The 16,696-nt window shown below is 45.8% G+C and overlaps 1 protein-coding gene and 1 non-coding gene across 2 annotated transcripts in view; both read left to right on the forward strand.

Moving 5' to 3' along the window:
• The window catches only part of LOC140189004 (uncharacterized), a 580,675-nt gene that overhangs the window by 199,316 nt on the left and 364,663 nt on the right, over positions 1-16,696 (forward strand). The gene's annotated exons all lie outside the window — the stretch shown is intronic.
• Positions 3,215-3,286, forward strand: trnad-guc (transfer RNA aspartic acid (anticodon GUC)). Its single transcript has one exon. It is a non-coding gene; the product is annotated as a tRNA-Asp (tRNA).

Consider the following 16,696-nt stretch of genomic DNA (forward strand, 5'->3'; position numbering starts at 1 on the left):
CGTGCAGGATTCCCTAAAGGATAAGTTGCGGGTTGAGTTGGTGGTAAGAAAGACAAATACAATTTTAGCATTCATTCCGCCAGGACTAGCATCTAAAAGCAAGGTTATAATGAAGATGAATTGTAAGACATTGATCAGATTCATTTGGAGCATTGTAGACAATTGTGGGCCCATTTCTGATAGAGGATGCGCTGGCACTGGAGTGGGCCCAGGGGAGTCTCACGAGAATGATTCCGGAATGAAACGGTGAAGATACAAGGAGCATTTGACGACTCTGAGCCTCTACTCATTGGAATTCAGATAAATGAGGTAGCATCTCATGGAAACGTATCAAATATTGAGCGGCCTGGATAGAGTGGATGTGGAGAGGATGTCAGTTCAGATTCTCTGACCCTCAGCGTTGATGTTGAGCCCAATCGACCCGGGACATGGTGATGGGATCCCATGAAAAATGTCCTTTTGCCTCACTATCTGTGTGGTAGCAGTTGTCATGGCCGAGTGATTAGGCGACACACCAGAAATTCATTGAGGTTTCACTGCACAAGTTCCACTGCGGGAGAGGCGGGTCCTCTCAGAGTAATCCGTGTCCACGTAATTTCAAATTTCTTCATTCCTTCTACCAAAGTGTTATTTGTGTCGCCGTCTCGTGATGAAACTATGGAATAAGGAAATTAAAACCCTTTATTGCATTGCGCTTCAAGGGTCTTGTTATGAATTCGGGGCGTTCATTGGAAATTCTATCGGTTGAGTCACTCTTGATATTCGAGAGATCATCTGCCGCCAACATGGACTAAACTGCTTTCCTGTTGAGCCGCACATCTTCACAATTCCAAATCTCAGGGTTCACTGAGTGTGTGAAGAAATTAGATTGTTCTAGAGAGTATCGGCGATCAATGCCTAAGGTGTCCTGACTGGACAAATCTAGTGTCCCTTTGCCGCACCCACTCGGTCATTAAAGGTATCCTTCCTCAGGTAGGGTCCCCTGACTGCCGGCAAGCGAGCGGGGTTGTCTGGATCTCCCTTTCTCACAGGGCGATAGAGGCAGATTCTATTAATGAGTAATGATTCAACTATTCAAAACATATTTATTTTCAGATTTGCCTTCATCCAGGCAGCCGCAAAACAAGAAACTGGAATAACTCAATAAAAACAAAAACACTAAAAACCACTGCGCAGAGAAAGAGAAAGAAAAAAAAAACGTCATGCAAACAATAGAAGCAAGCTGACAGCATCTCAAAACAGACTGGGTGACAGATCTGCTCCCAGAGCATCCGCAGTAGGCCAAAATCTTCGGACCCCAGTTTTCACATCAGCAGGACAGTAAAGCACAGCAGCCCGATCTGCTGCGATCCTTTTGATTCTGTTATTTATTCAATTACATATACAGGATGCGATGTTAACGACACTTCTGGATACAATAAATTAACCCACCTAGGTGTGAGTCAACACATCGTAAAGTTCAAAATACCCTGTAATAGTGTCCTCCGATAATCTCGGCTGCAACTCAGCTGGTGTCCATTGTTCGAACCATTGATGTCTGTCCCAATGAACAACCCAGAGGCAAAGAGAGAGAGAGAGCGCGGAAGAGGCACAGTGGAAGAGTAACTGAATGTGTAACAGCAGGGTCACTGAAACCGGACTCATTAAATAACGTAAAACACATTCAATGCTGACATGTCGTGAACGAGGCCTCCGGAAGGGTCGGAGCACAGAGACAATAACAGGACGGGGCAGGAGGTAGCAAGCACTGAATGACAGACGGAGTCACGGGCAGAGAGACACGCGAGGAAATAAATCACCAAACAGCAGCTCGCAAGGGGAACGATGTGACGTCAGCAAAGAATCGACAAATAAAAATGAAGGAAAAGAATGGGAAACGTCCACAACGGAGCAGCTCAGCACCACGTTCAGCCAACAGCAGAGTGGCGCAGCGGGAGCGCGCTGGGCCCATGGTCGTCCGTTCGGTAGAAACCAGCTCCGATTTATCAAGTTTACCGCGGATTCGAGAATTGAAAACTTTGGACATTCTGTAAGCTAACTGGAGTGTTGAATGCATGGGATGTTCGCAAGGATTTTGCCAGAGATGGAGAGTTCCGGTATAAACAGAGGCTGGATGGACTGCGGACGTTTCCATGGAGCGCTGGAGATGACGGAGGTCTTTGTAGGTCATATCAAATAAACGGGGGCCTTTCAGAATAGTAGGAAACTGTCCTGACGTGTGTAAACCGAGGCAGCATGAGATGAAGAACTTCATGCAGATGGCGGCTGGAAACTGGAACCCATGCCTGAGTGGCTAGTGAAGGCACGTATTCCAACAATATTACAGAATTGACTGGACGAGCACCTGAATCATCAAGACACTGAGGGCAATAGCTGATAAGTGAGATTTTCATCTGGTGAGATTGGTACTTGACTCTCAGCATCGACGTGGCGGGCCGAAAGGCCTGTTTCAGGGTTGAATGATTCTGTGATTCTATATTACATTTGTTAATCGCATTAAAGGGTTTAATTTAATCGTGTATTGGAGAGAGGGATCGCTCAGGATATAAATAGACAGAGAGAGTGGTGAGTGGACTGAGAACACTCAGTGTGAACACATCATCCGACATGTTTTGGTGTGTCCTAGTTTGTTGTGAGAATCTGGTTTATAGTGACAGCAGGAAGCCGCACTGGTCCGTTCATCGGGAAAATGTGAAAGACAGGAAATCCGCCCTTGATCCACTGGATAGCCCAGTGTGAATAATAATTTTACACTCTCTCTTCGATTTAAATAATTTGGAGAATTCGTACCCGAGTTGGCAGGTTAGGCCCCTCGGACTGTAGAAGTCCGCACGGATCGGGTTCTATGAGACGTTTACATCTGATAGTTTCGATGAAAGAATATTAGAAGTCGATTAACTACGATAATCGGAAATGGAACCTGCGTCAATTGCCTGGAAGACAGATATGTTCACCATTATATCACCATCGTTCCATCATTCTGCAGGAGACTCGGGTCCTGAACTGTCTCCAGTGGTTTATGACTGTGGCTCGCACTGCTTTCTGAATCTGGTCACTCTGATGCAGTTCCTGTTATGTCAAGTTGTGGTCGCCATCCTCCCACAGACCGGAGGTAAGTGAGTAAAATCACTTCCAAATTCGAAGAGCTGCACATCGTTTCCTGCCCGTCGCATTACAAAACCGGAATAATATATATTCCGATACCACGACCAATTCCTCGTTAGTATAGTGGTTAGTATCCCCGCCTGTCACGCGGGAGACCGGGGTTCAATTCCCCGACGGGGAGATACAAATTTTACTGCATTCTTCAAGCTGAATACTGTCTTAAGAAGACAAATAAAAGAGGACAAAGTATTCGGTGTTGTAGCGATCAGTCCATTGGACATTGGGGAGGTGAAATAGCTCGGACTCCTGTGAGCTGATCCGCCTCTTCAGGTCAGTGAAAGCCGAATCAGCCTCGGAACCCCAACAAAAAGGTCTGGTAGGCGAGGTAAGTCGGTAAGGAGCGCCGCCACTCGACTGTAATCCCTGATAAAACGGCGATAACAGTTTGCAAACCACCAAAACGACTGAAGTTGATTGCAAGTCGTGGGTCTGGGCCATTCTTCCAACGCCCGGATCTTATCAGGAGCTGCCCTCACCTGCCCGCTCTCGATGTAGCCCAGGAGATGACCGAAGGGACTTAGAACTCACATTTCTTGGCCTCCACAAATAACTTGCTCTCCCACAGTCTCTGGAGGACTAGACGGATAAGGTGAACGTGTTTCTGGGGGCTGCTAGAAAATATGAAGATGTCATCTAGGTAGAAGAACACGAAGCGTTTAATGAAGTCCCGCAGCGCATCACTGATTAGGGCTTGAAAAACGGCGGGGCATTGGTGTGGCCAAATGCCATGACCAAGTACTCGATGTGGCTCAGACGTGTATTAAAGGCCGTCCTCTACTCGGCTCCCTCCCTCATCCTGACTAGATGGTAGGCGCGACGAAGGTCCAACTTCGAGGAGATGGTGGCTACCTGAAATGGTTCAAATGTCGAGTTAATCAGGGATAGTTGGTACTTTAACTTTTATATTCTCTACAAAGAAGAAACCGGTGCCTACCGGCGAGGATAAAGGTCGTATAATTTCCTCCGCGAGAGATGCACTAATATATTTCTCCATGGCCTCTCTCTCCGGTCGGGATAAGCTATAAAGACGACTGGTAGGTAACGAAGCCCCGGCCAGCAGGAAGATAGTGCAATCATACGGGCGGTGCGGGGGCAGGGAAAGAGCCCGTTGTTTGCTGAATACCTGTCCCAGGTTATGCTATTCTGCGGGGACTCCGGACAAGTCGAGTGGTTCCAGTACAGGCGGGGTGTGTTGTAATTAGCGGAACTGGGAAAGATTGAAAATCAGACAAGGGGATTAAGGCCCATTTGAGGAGGTAATAGCAAGATGGGGAATAGCCAGACGGGACTATGGCAATGGGTTAAACTTCAACTGCCACTTTTCAGCCATGTTTTGCATCCTATCGATGTCCCGATTTAAACTTTGACAGCCCTCCACACTATCCAAATGTCCCCAACAATGTCAGCAAATTTAGTAACGTATCCCTCCAATTTCTCATCCAAGTTAGTTATAAAAATCACGATGAGAAGGGGTCCCTGAAAAGAACTCTGAGGCAGATCGCTGGTCATTGATATCCAATCTGAATATGACCCGTCTACAACAATTTTTTGCTATCTGTGGGCAAGCCAATTCTGGGTCAACAAAGCAATGTCTCCTTGCATCCTACGTCTCCTTGCTTTCTTAGTTAGCCTCCCATGGAGTACCTTATCAAATGCCTTGCTGAAATCCATACAATTGCCAAGGTCGTTTTGCATAGTGAATAGTACCTGTGCTGTCTCCTCTGGTTCCGCACACACTTTTCCATTGTCACGTTTCATTGATCCTATTTTCTCACATCTTATCCTCTCGCCCTTCACAGACCTGTCGATTGCCTTAGGGTCCTCCTTAAACTGATTGCCAAGGCCTTTTCATGGCCCCTTCTGGCTCTCCTAATTTCATTTCTCAAGCTCCTTCCTGCTAGCTTTATCATTTTATATATCTCTATCAATACCTAGTTTTTTGAATATTTCGTAAGCCTTTGTTTTCTTGACTATATTTTCATCATGTGTCCACCATGGTTCCTGTACTGTAGCATCTCTTCTCTGCCTCATTGGCACCTATCTATGCAGAAAGCCACGCAAATATCCCCTGAACATTTGCCACATTTCTGCCATGCATTTCCCTGAGAACTCTGTTCCTTCCAAGTCTCTGCCTGATAGCTTCATATTTCCCTCGAACTCCAGTTAAATGCTTTTGTTACCTGTCTGTTCCTATTCCTCTCCAATGCTACGGTAAAGGAGATAAAATTGTAATCACTGCCTCAAAAATGCACTTCCACTGTCACGGTCCGGATCGGCGTCCCTTTAAAATTACTTTGTTTATGTTACGATCCGGACCGTTGACTCCCTGTTTCCCTTTGGTTCCCTTGTTTTCCCGTATCCCTCGGGCTTGGTGATTGGAGGCAATTTACTCTCGGCTGAACCGGCAGTTTATAGTCTCCGGCTTTCAGCCGTTCGGCGCGACAGCGTTTGCAACGTCAGCAAAGGTACTGCGAGCCCATGTCATCTGGCCGGAGCAAGCCTAGTCTCCTCCCGGAGCAAGTGCCAGCAAGCCGCCTTCCCTTGTCAGTACGGGTCAGTCAAAGTTAACCCGCTGTGGTGAGTCATGAGCTCGCCGCGGCTTGGAGCGGACTTGAGCCCCGTTATAGTTCTGTCCATTGTTGTGTGGTCTCCGTATCCATGTCGTACGTCTAAAAGCGATCCCGGCCTTGTACCAAGGAATACTGGATCACTGTGTCAAGAAGGGCCCCGACTCCGTCATGTGTCTACGGAGGATTCCCGGCTCAGTGTTTTATGTCCTGTGTCTGAGTCTGTCCCGTGAGTAAGAAAAAATTCCTGGCTCCGGAGGCTCCAAGTCCCCGAGTCCTGGCCCTGGCGGTCCCTGATTCCGACTCCTAGACCAGACCCTTATTCCCAGCCTTGTCTCAGGCCTGAGTCCTTGTCCAGTGCACTATTCCTGCTTCTGCTTTGCACCGAAAAATAAACTTAATATAAGTTAACCTCACATGATGTGTTTGAGTCTTGCAGTTTGGTCCACCCTTGCTCACAGCACAGCCCACTGAGATACCTGACACCTGACCAGGTTCATTTACCAACAGCAGATCAAGGGTAGCCACTCCTCTTGTAGGCTTATCTATATATTGTGACAGGTAACCTTCTTGAACACACTTAAAATCTACTCCATCTTAACACCTAGCACCAGGGATATGCCAATCAATATTGGGCAAATTAAAATCTCCCACCACGTCAACCATTATTTGTTACACCTTTCCAGAATTTGTCTCCCTATCTGCTCCTCGATGTCCCTGTTACTATTGGATGATCTATATATTAAAAAAAAACACTCAGTAGAGTTATTAACCCCTTCCTGTTCCTATTGTCCACCCACGGAGACTCAGTAGACAAGCCCTCCATCACTTCCTCCTTTTCTGCAGCCGTGATGCTGTCTCTGATCAGCAGTGCCTCCATCCGATCTCTTTTGCCTCCCTGCCTGTTCTTTCTGAAACATCTGAAGCCTGGCAGTCTGAGAACTTAAGACAATAAGACCATAAGATATAAAATCAATAGTGCGCTATTCGGTGCATAGAGGCTGCTCTGCCATTCAATCATGGGCTGATCCAATTCTTCCTGTCATCCCCACTCCCCTGCTTTCACCCTATACCCTTTGATGCCCTGGCTAATCAAGAACTTATCTATATCTGCCTTGAATACACCCACTGACTTGTCATCCACAGCCGCTAGAGGCAACAAATTCCACAGATTTACCACCCTCTGACTAAAGGAATCTCAGTTCTTAAAGGACACCTTCAATCCCGAAGTCGTGCCATCTTGCCCTATAATCGAGTATTATGGAAAATTGGAAAATAACTTTGCCATATCTAATGTCTTCAGGCCTGTTAACATTCAGAATGTTTCTATAAGATCCCACGCACCCCCTCCCCCTCTTCTGAACGCTGGGGAATACAGCTCAAGCGCTTCCAGACGTTGCTCATACGGTAACCCTTTCATTCCTGGAATCATTTTCGTGAATCTTCTCTGAACCCTTTCCAATGCCAATATATTATTTCTCAAATAAGGAGCACAAAACTGCACATAATACCCCAAGTCTGGTCTCACGAGTGCCTTATAGATCCTCACCATCACATCCCTGCTCTTGTATTCCATACCTCTGGAAATGAATGGCAACATTACATTCGCATTCTTCACAACCGATTTAACCTGGAAGTTAACCTTTAGGTCATTCAGCACAAGGACTCCCAAGTCCCTTTGCATCTCTGCATTTTGAATTCTCTACCGATCTAAATAATAGTCTGCCCGTTTATTTCTTCAAGTGCATGACCATACACTTTCCAACATTTTCCTTCATTTGCCATGATTTTGTCCATTCCCCTAAACTATCCAAGTCTCTCTGGAGGCTCTCTGTTTCCTCAACGTTACCCGTTCCTGCACCTCTTTTTGTATCATCGGCAAATTTAGACACAAATCCATTTATTCCGTAGTATAACTCATTGAATTACGTCGTAAAAAGCAGTATTCCCAACACCGACCCCGGTGAAATTCCAATGGTAACCGACAGCGAACCAGAATAGAATCCCTTTATTCCCACTCTCTGATTTATGCCGACCAGCCAATGCTACGCTCAATCAAGTAACTTCCCTATAGTTCCATGGGCTCTTAGCTTGCTAAGCGCTTCATGTGCGGCACCTTATTAAAGGCCTTTTGGAAACCCAAGTGCACCACGTCTACTACATCCGTTGTCCACCCTGCTTATAATTTCTTCAACGGATTGCAGTACGTTTGTCAGTCAGGATGTCCCTTTCAGGAAACCATACTGGCTTTGTCCTACGTTGTGATGTCGCTCCAGGTATTCCGTAAACTCATTCCTAACAATAGATTCCAACAGCTTCCCAAGCACTGATGTCAGGATAACAGGTCTATAGATTCCTTCCTGATGACTCTCTGCCTTCTTCAATAGCGGAGTAACATTTGCAATTGTCCAGTCATCTCATACAATGCCAGAATCTAGCGATTCTTGTATGATCATCGTTAATGCCTCTGCAATCTCTCCAGCTACTTCCTTCAGAACCCAAGGGTGCATTTGATCAGGTCCAGGAGATTCATCCACCCTCAGACATTAAATCTCCTGAGCACCTTTCTCTGTCGTAATTTTCACAGCAGAACTTCACTTCACTGACACCCTTGAATGTCCGGTACACTTCTACTGTGAAGACTTATGCAAAATAAAAATTCAGTTTCTCTGCAATCTCTGCATCTGTCATTACAGTATCTCCAGTGTCATTTTGTATTCGTCCTATATCTACCCTCGACTCTCTTTTACCCTTTATATTCCTAAAAATTGCTTTTAGTATCTTCCTTTTTTATTCGTCACCAGCTGCCTCGCGTTATTCCTTTTCCTTCCGAATGACCTTCTTAGTTTCCCTTAGCAAGTTTTCAAAAGCTCCCAATCCTCTACCTTCACGTCAGCTCTGGCTTCCTTGTATGCCCTCCTTGCTTTTACTTTGGCTTTGATTTCACTTGTCAGCCACGGTAGTGTCCGTCTTCCAACTCAAAATTTCTTCTTATTTGGAATATATCACTTCAAGCAGCATTGCTGCCCCTGAGCCGTACAAGTGTCTGTAATGTCCACAACATCATAGCTCCAAGTACTAATCCACGATCTAAGCTCACTAGATTTGTTCAAGATACTCCTTGCATTAAAATAGACACATCTCGAAACATCGGTCTCAGCGCATCCCTTCTCTATCACCTACCTATCCTCTCTCTCACACAGTTTACAAGCTTTCTGTTCCAATGTGTGCGACGATTCGAAAGCGGACCTAACAGCAGGACACGGACACGGACACGGACACATAAGTAGCATTACCGGAAGTGTGTTTTTTTATTAATAGTTGCCAGGACAAAATGGAAGAGTGGATTAGATGCTTACAGGACACGGAGCTGGGACTCGGAACCTGTTCAGGGAGCTGCGACAAGAAACTTGAACACGGAGCCATGACTAGAAACTTGGACACGGAACCGGGACTTAGAGTCGGATTTGGACACGGAGCCTGGACTTGGACTTGGACTGGAACACAGAGACTGGACCTGGACTTGCACTGGATCACGGAGCCTGGACTTGCAATTGGACAGGAACAATGAGCCTGGACTTGGACGTGGACTGGAACACGGATCCTGGACTTGGACGTGGACTGGAACACGGATCCTGGACTTGGACGTGGACTGGAACACGGATCCTGGACTTGGACATGGACTGGAACACAGAACCTGAACCTGGACTTGGACTTGGGCTGGAACACAGAGCCTGGACTTGGACTTGGACTTGGACAATGAAGAGATAGAATACCCAACTCGGAGTAGCCGCAAATGGCCGGACCTCCTCAGCTAGATACGAGAAGCCGAAACCAAAGAACAACAGACAGTTCTAGTCTGGGCACGGAATAGCTTATGAAGCGGCAAACGGCCGGCAATCACTCAGCTGGACACGAAGAGAGAGAATTCCCCACTCGGAGCAATGGCAAACGGCTGGACCCACCCGGCTGGAAACGATTCGGCAAAACCAAACGATGACTGTCCATTTGTATCTTGGTTCGTTAGCAAATCTCGGAGGAACCTGAAAACAACAGTATTCGCATCTTGATTTTTCATTTCCTATTCCTTTCAATGTCATTGGTTCCTCCATACCAGACCATGATGTATCCAGTCAGGATATTCTCCACTATACACCTACAGAAGTTTGTCTAAGTTTTACACAACATAGTAAATCTGCTGAAACTGGGGAATATTGGCTGTAAATGCCGGTAAATCGTTCCAGGATGCCAGGAAATTCTGCTCCTCAAAACTTCCACACTCAATGAATTCCAGTCAATATTGGGGAAATTATAGTCACACACTAATCTGTTGCTATTACATCTTTCCAATAGCCTGCATACATTTCTGTTACAGTTTTTCCTGCTGGCATTTTAAAAATAGTTGGAAATGGAAACACACAGCTTCTCAAGATGCTACTTTATCAATTCTCCGTTACATCCTGAAAGATGCCCACTGGGAGGGAGGGGTTTGATAGAGTCAATGAATTGCAGTCCATTATTAGGCTTGTACGGGCATCTGTCCTTGAAGTGCTGGGATAGTACTAGAGTTTAACAGTGAAGTATTGGGTGTGTACATGTCCGTGCTCTCACTGCACAGTGCTGAGAGTTTTATTGGTCTGTATTGTGGAAGTGAATGTCTAGATATTGTGAAGTTCTTTGTCCCTGTAGTCCACTACTGACTGTTCTTGGACAGTCTCTTATGCAGGGCATTTTTATACCAGAGATTCAGCCTGGCCTTCCTGACCATGCTGAGCTGCAGCATTCTGTTCCTGCAAACATTTTTGGTTTCCACTTGTCTGCCTCCCTGCTGCACAGTGCTGGAGCTAAAGCGGGCAGTGTCCGTGCAGTCCAGAGCTGGTTTGTGCATGTCAGTGTTCTTGCAGTTTTGCAGGTGGCCGGTGTACACAACGGGATGAGTGTGGTCTGTGTTCGGCTGTGAATTTACAGTACAATCTGGGTTTTTCATGTCTATATCCGTAGAACCAATGGGCTGGTGCTTGAAATCTGTGTTTCCAAAAAGCAGTGCTGGGGTTGTTGTGATGTCTGTTCTTCTATTCTGCCCAGCCCTGGGTCAATAGTAATATATTTTCATAAATCTCTGTCCTTGTATTAGAGTCGTGTACTGCCCCATACTCTCACTGACCAGTGTTGTGCTCTGGCAGCTCAGTGTTTTTACAGAGTGCCTCATTATTACAGAAAGAAATACCTTGTACACACAGGTAAATTGGATGTTTCCTGGAAGCAAAACTGAGTGTTTCAGATCATTATTGGACACAGGATCATTGGGGGATGCCCTAGAACATTCAACCCATCAATTCTATACTATAGAGTATCAAGTCTATAGTTCAGCATTCCCACTGTCCCATTCCCAAATCGTTTCCCACAGCTCAGCGGGTTATTTCCCCGGAAGGACCTGTCCAGTTTCAATACGAACAATTTAATTGGCTATTCCCATCACCATTGCAGGTAGTGTGTCCCAGATGAGAACCACAGTCAGTGTAAAAATAAGAATTTCATTACCTGCTACTTTGATTCTTTGTCCATTCTTCTCAAATCATTGAACAATTTACAGTGACCAGAGCAGCACAGGAACAGTCCCCTCAGCTCACTGTGTGTGTGTTGACCATGGTGTCAGTTCGATCTGTATGTTTGCCCGCATGTGGTCAGTGTCCTCCAGTGGACTAATTCCCCCAAAGTATTACCCACCTTAATACACTTTGAGAGACCCAACAATACCTCCTCCTTAGGATGAACACGTCTGAGAATGTCACCATACTCGCTTCCTGATCTCGCTTTCCTCCAGGTTCTTCTCCTGAGTGAACATCGATGAATGCAGAGTATTCATTCTGTACTCCGCAGTACAAAAATCAAAATAATACGGATCATCCATTTAACAAACCGATCTCAGTTTTGGAGGGCACCACAGATCCGACAATGTCACACAACATGTTTTTTGTCTCTGTCTCTGTCTCTGTCTCGTCGTTTTCTCGTTCACTTTTAGTCATCCTGCATCTATTGTTCTTCCAAATTCGAGTACTGTTTTTATTATTTTACCAGTCTTCCCATTCTGTTGCACGATAACACATTTCTTTCCAATTATCTTTTGACCTTTGTCAAATTTAAGATGTGTATAAAAGACTACTGCATCAGAAACTCCAAACACAAAATGCTAGAGGAACTCAGCAGAATTCTTGTGTGTTCCCTTGGATTTCCAGCATCTGCAGATTTTCTCGTGTTTTTAAATTAGCAACATGGTCAATTGATCGTTTCCATCCCGACATTTTTCTCTATTGTATCTTTATTGACGAGGATGAAGCTGAATGACTCAGTGACAGATCAAAATGGGAAACTACAGAAAAAGAAGGTAGGATTAGAACAGCGTCGTTATCTTCGTCGAATACTGAATAAATAGACAACAAAATGAAATCCCTAAATGTAGCTGCTCCGTGACAAGATTCAGTCCTTGTAATTAAAGGGACCGGCCTATTTCCACCAGAGACACTACTGTGTAATGCCACAGAATTTTCATGTAGACAGTATACGTACATCAGAGACAATGGTGTTGAATCAAATTGTTTGTTCTAGTAACTGTAACTGAGAAAGTTAGTGCGGAGTATAACCGTATCTCTGGAGACTAAGCCGCTGTATAAATCAGGGTTGATGTGAAGCATCAGCTCAGTGTCTACCGGAGCTGTGAATTCAGGAGCAACAGTAACCACAGATTCTCATGAAATGGTGTATCCAGTCATCTGGCGGATACGAAACATTTACTATCTTATTATTTCAGCCTTTGGAATACCCGGTAAGTCGCAGTGGCAGCTGCTGTTGGTGGGAAATAATGTTTATTCCCAGTGCTGTGATTGTTCCTTTCACTGCCACATTCTAGTCCCAGTATTCCACATTTCAGGTTTGGAATGGAAACACCGGGAATATGGATTGTGGGATCAGGATCTAAAATAAACGGCTACAGGAATTGAGGGATTCTGCCAACATCTGCGGAACTGAGTGGGTCAGGCAGCGTTCTACCAACGGTTTGGGATCAATAATGGGATGTTCGTGTTTCTGTATTTTTGGTCTTGTAGCAGCTGCACCGCATTTGCAAATATTGTGTTGAAACAGCCCGCGGTCATTCTACCGATTGATTGTCCGTATTTGTATATGAGCGATTGACTGAGTTCGGTGTGTGCTCGATTCATCGACTGGCAGAAACGCGTTAGCAAATGTCAGGAGTTCCATGATGTTTCACGAGCCTGTTGTGGATTTTTAATAACTGTGCGCAATATAACTGAATGTAAAGCAGTTGATGGACAACACAATAAACACGAAACCCCAAGCAGCTTGTACAGAACGAGAAAGCAGTTAACACACGTGTCTGGGGTCTATCCGAGGACAGTTCTGTGGAGAACTGTTTTAACTGTTTTACCACATATTCTGTTTTAGCCGAATTAGCGTTTCCAGCTTTTCCTGTTTTTGTTTCGTCCGTCGGCAGTTCTGTCGCTGACAGTGATCGCCATGATTATCCAATGGAGGAATCCCGCCATCAGCGTCCGAACGAGACGCGGAAGGCACCGGTAGACATTGTTCCATCCAGTATTGACTCTGAGGAGGTAGTTACTCATTTTTAGCTTTCCGCTGACATTTCACATTTCGGTCACAGTAAGTAATCCGCATTCAAATTATTTTACTATGTAAACTCCTTCCTTGTCTCCGCCAGATCTGTACCCTCCCTCGACCCTCCCATGCTAAATCCAACAATTAAGTGGCAATATCACAGGATCTCCTGAACCTGCTGCACTGGCTTCTAATCAGTATTTTCTCAACTTGTAGCCTCTCTCGGCCCTCCCACCACTAAATTCAAAAATTAAGTGGAAAGATTACAGGATCCGCTCGAACTGCAGAATTGGATTCTGTTTGGATTTTCTGAAACTGCTGTTCCCTGTCTCTCTTCCAGCGAACTTGGTGGCGATTGTGATCCTGTCCCGAGGAAATTGCGGTCTCTCCAAATGTATCACTCTCTACCTTGTGGGAATGGCAGCGGCCGATCTCCTGGTCGTTATTTCGAATCCGCTGCTGAAGTGGACTGCTGCGATTTATTTTCCCCGATCATTCCTGCGAATCACTCCTGTGTGCAGACTCGTCACGTGGTTGATGTTTGCGAGCACTGCGACCTCAGTCTGGCTGACTGTCGCTTTCACCGTCGATCGATTTGTGGCTATTTGCTATGAGAAGCTGAAAACAAAATATTGCACCGAGAGAACGGCGGCTGTGGTTATCGGGACAGTGAGTGTGCTGGCCTGTTTGGAGACTGTCCCCTGGGGCTTTGTGTACGGGGCTGGAAAAATAATTGATGGTGTTTCCTGGTATTGTGTTTTAACACCGAGCTTCACAAACTCTCCCTCATGGGCGGCATTTGAGATTTTTCATCGCATTTTCTACCCTTGCATCCCTTTCATTCTGATGTTGCTGTTCAATATTCTGACTGTCAGGCGGATTCTAGCGGCCAGTCGAGCCCGCAGGGGGCTCCGGGGACAAAAGAGTGGAGAGAATGACAAGGACCGGGAGATGGAGAACCGACGCAAATCCATCGTTTTGCTGTTCAGCATCACCGGTAGTTTCATATTGTTGTGGGGAACAATGGTGGTATTCACTATCTATAGACGGGTTACAAACAGTAATGTTCGTTCTGTCACGGATCCTCGTTACGTCACATACCAAACATCGACAATGCTACAGATTCTCAGTTCCTGCACCAACACGTGTATTTACGCCCTGACTCAGAGCAAATTCCGAGAGGAACTGAAGAATGCGGTGAAATACCCACGGAATCTGATTTTGAAACTCATGAAACGTTAGAAATAAATGCTGTAAAGTATTACAATTTAGCTGCCTTCATACGTCCTATTCTAGCTCCCCACTTGTGGGTAAATGGTAACAATGTGATGAACAGAGTTACAAAACAAATACGAGAAAATCTGCAGATGGTCGCAATTCAAGACAACAAACACAAAATCAGACCCTGATGACGTTTCTCACAGAAAATGCTGCAGGAACTCAGCAGGTCTGGCAGCATCTATGGAAAAGAGCAAATTGTCGACGTTTCGGACCGCCACCCTTCATCAGAAACCTGACAACTGTTTACTCCTTTCTGTTATGTGTGTGTTGCTTAGTTTGACAAGACAGCTGTTTAAAGCTGATCCCGCTGGCATCGCTGGCTTCACATTCCCAGAGAAATCCCCTTTACACCTCACGTCCTGCCATGCTAAAATGAAGCTCGAGGCGAACCTGTTTCCCCTGCTTCCAGGTTCTGACAAAACTGCCAGATCTTGGATAATATTTTCGACTGTATCAACCACTCCTGCTTCCGTCACAACCCGTCTTTTCCTTCAACCTCTTTTCTCCTCCTTCTCTACCTGGAGTTGTCCCTTCTCATTGCCACCTTGAACTATCGCTATGTAACAGAGATTTTTTTTTTATAATTGAAGACAAATTACCATTACCTTCACTCGTAGCTCTGTGTGCGGGAGCGGGAGAGGGAGAGATCGTGAAGGAGTGAGCGTGAGAAGGAGACAGCGCCAGGTTTGACGATGGGAAGGAGAGAAAGTGAATGAGACCTGGCAAGAAAGGGGGCGCGGGGAAGAGCGCGCGAGGTAGAGAGCCTGAGGGGAGCGAGCGTGAAAGAGAGCACGAGGGTGAGAGCGTGCACAGGGGTGAGCGCGAGGGCAAGCGAGAGAAGCAGACATCGTGTTCGGAGAGAGGAGTGGGAGGGAGGGCGGGAGAGACAGAGTGAGAGAGAGAGAGCGAATGAGACTGGGATGGAGGGAGCGGGAGAAGGAGACAGCCCGAGGGCTGAGGGCGCGAAGGGTAGTGAGCGAATGAGACATCGCGAGTAAGAGGGTGCAAGGGAGAGCGCAGGAGGAACAGGGCGTGAGCGAGGAGGAGCGTGAGAAGGAGTAATCGCGAGTGGGAGAGAGGTAATGAGACATGGCGATGGAGAGAGGGAGAGACAGAGAGGGAGAATAAGAAGGGGAGGGACAGAACCGGCTGCATGGCATTGTCGGATCTCTGTTTCCCTCGAACACTGAGATCGGACTGTATGTGTGGTGGATGATCAGCATTATTTTGACTCATGTATTGCTAGTATTGTAGACATTTGTGTTTCTTTCTGTACAAAAACCGTGTGAGTTCTAATAAAGTGTTTTGTTTTAACACGTGTGCAGTCTCCTTTGTTTGCGAATGCATATGTAAACAAACTGAGCTGAATCAAAATGAATACTGAATGAATTATAACACAATTTTCCTTACAAAGAGGCTATCAGATAAGTTCCTGAACATACAGGAAATAGATAGATATGAATCATATGCAGCAAACTCTTTAGCCGAGGAGATACAGAAAGGAATATCTGAGGTAATGAGTGAGATTGCAGGAAAGTGCGTTACCTTCATCATGTTATGACCAAGGATGTCTGTGAAAAGTTACAGACCATTGTTAAAGGGTAGGATGAGCAGCCAGAAGTCATGGTCCTTATTAGAACTAACAACAGAGAGACAAGTTCCCAGAAGCAAAAGTTAAGGAGGTGAGCAGTGAGTTAAAAAATTAAAAAAAAAACTCTGGGGTGGTGATTTCAGGATTACTTTCGATGTCACATGCTTGCGACGTAAGTGATCATATGCTACTGCACTTAAACGTGTGGCTCACAATCTGGGGCAGGAGGGAAGGCAGCAGGAGCACTCATCATTGGGCTCTCCCGTATAGGAAGGATGGCTTGCACTGTAGGGTAAATCATATTCTCACAAAGAATCTTCCTGGAGCCACCATGATGATTTTGATCATGTGGCATCTGGAGGGTGTGTTGGTGTCCAGAGTTACAGGTGAGTAGGTTGCATTGGTGGAAGGTAGAGATGAGGTCAAAGAAAACCTAAAGGAAGTCAAGATGGGATCACCA

Source organism: Mobula birostris, chromosome 28, assembly GCF_030028105.1.
Source record: "Mobula birostris isolate sMobBir1 chromosome 28, sMobBir1.hap1, whole genome shotgun sequence".
Taxonomy (NCBI): domain Eukaryota; kingdom Metazoa; phylum Chordata; class Chondrichthyes; order Myliobatiformes; family Myliobatidae; genus Mobula; species Mobula birostris.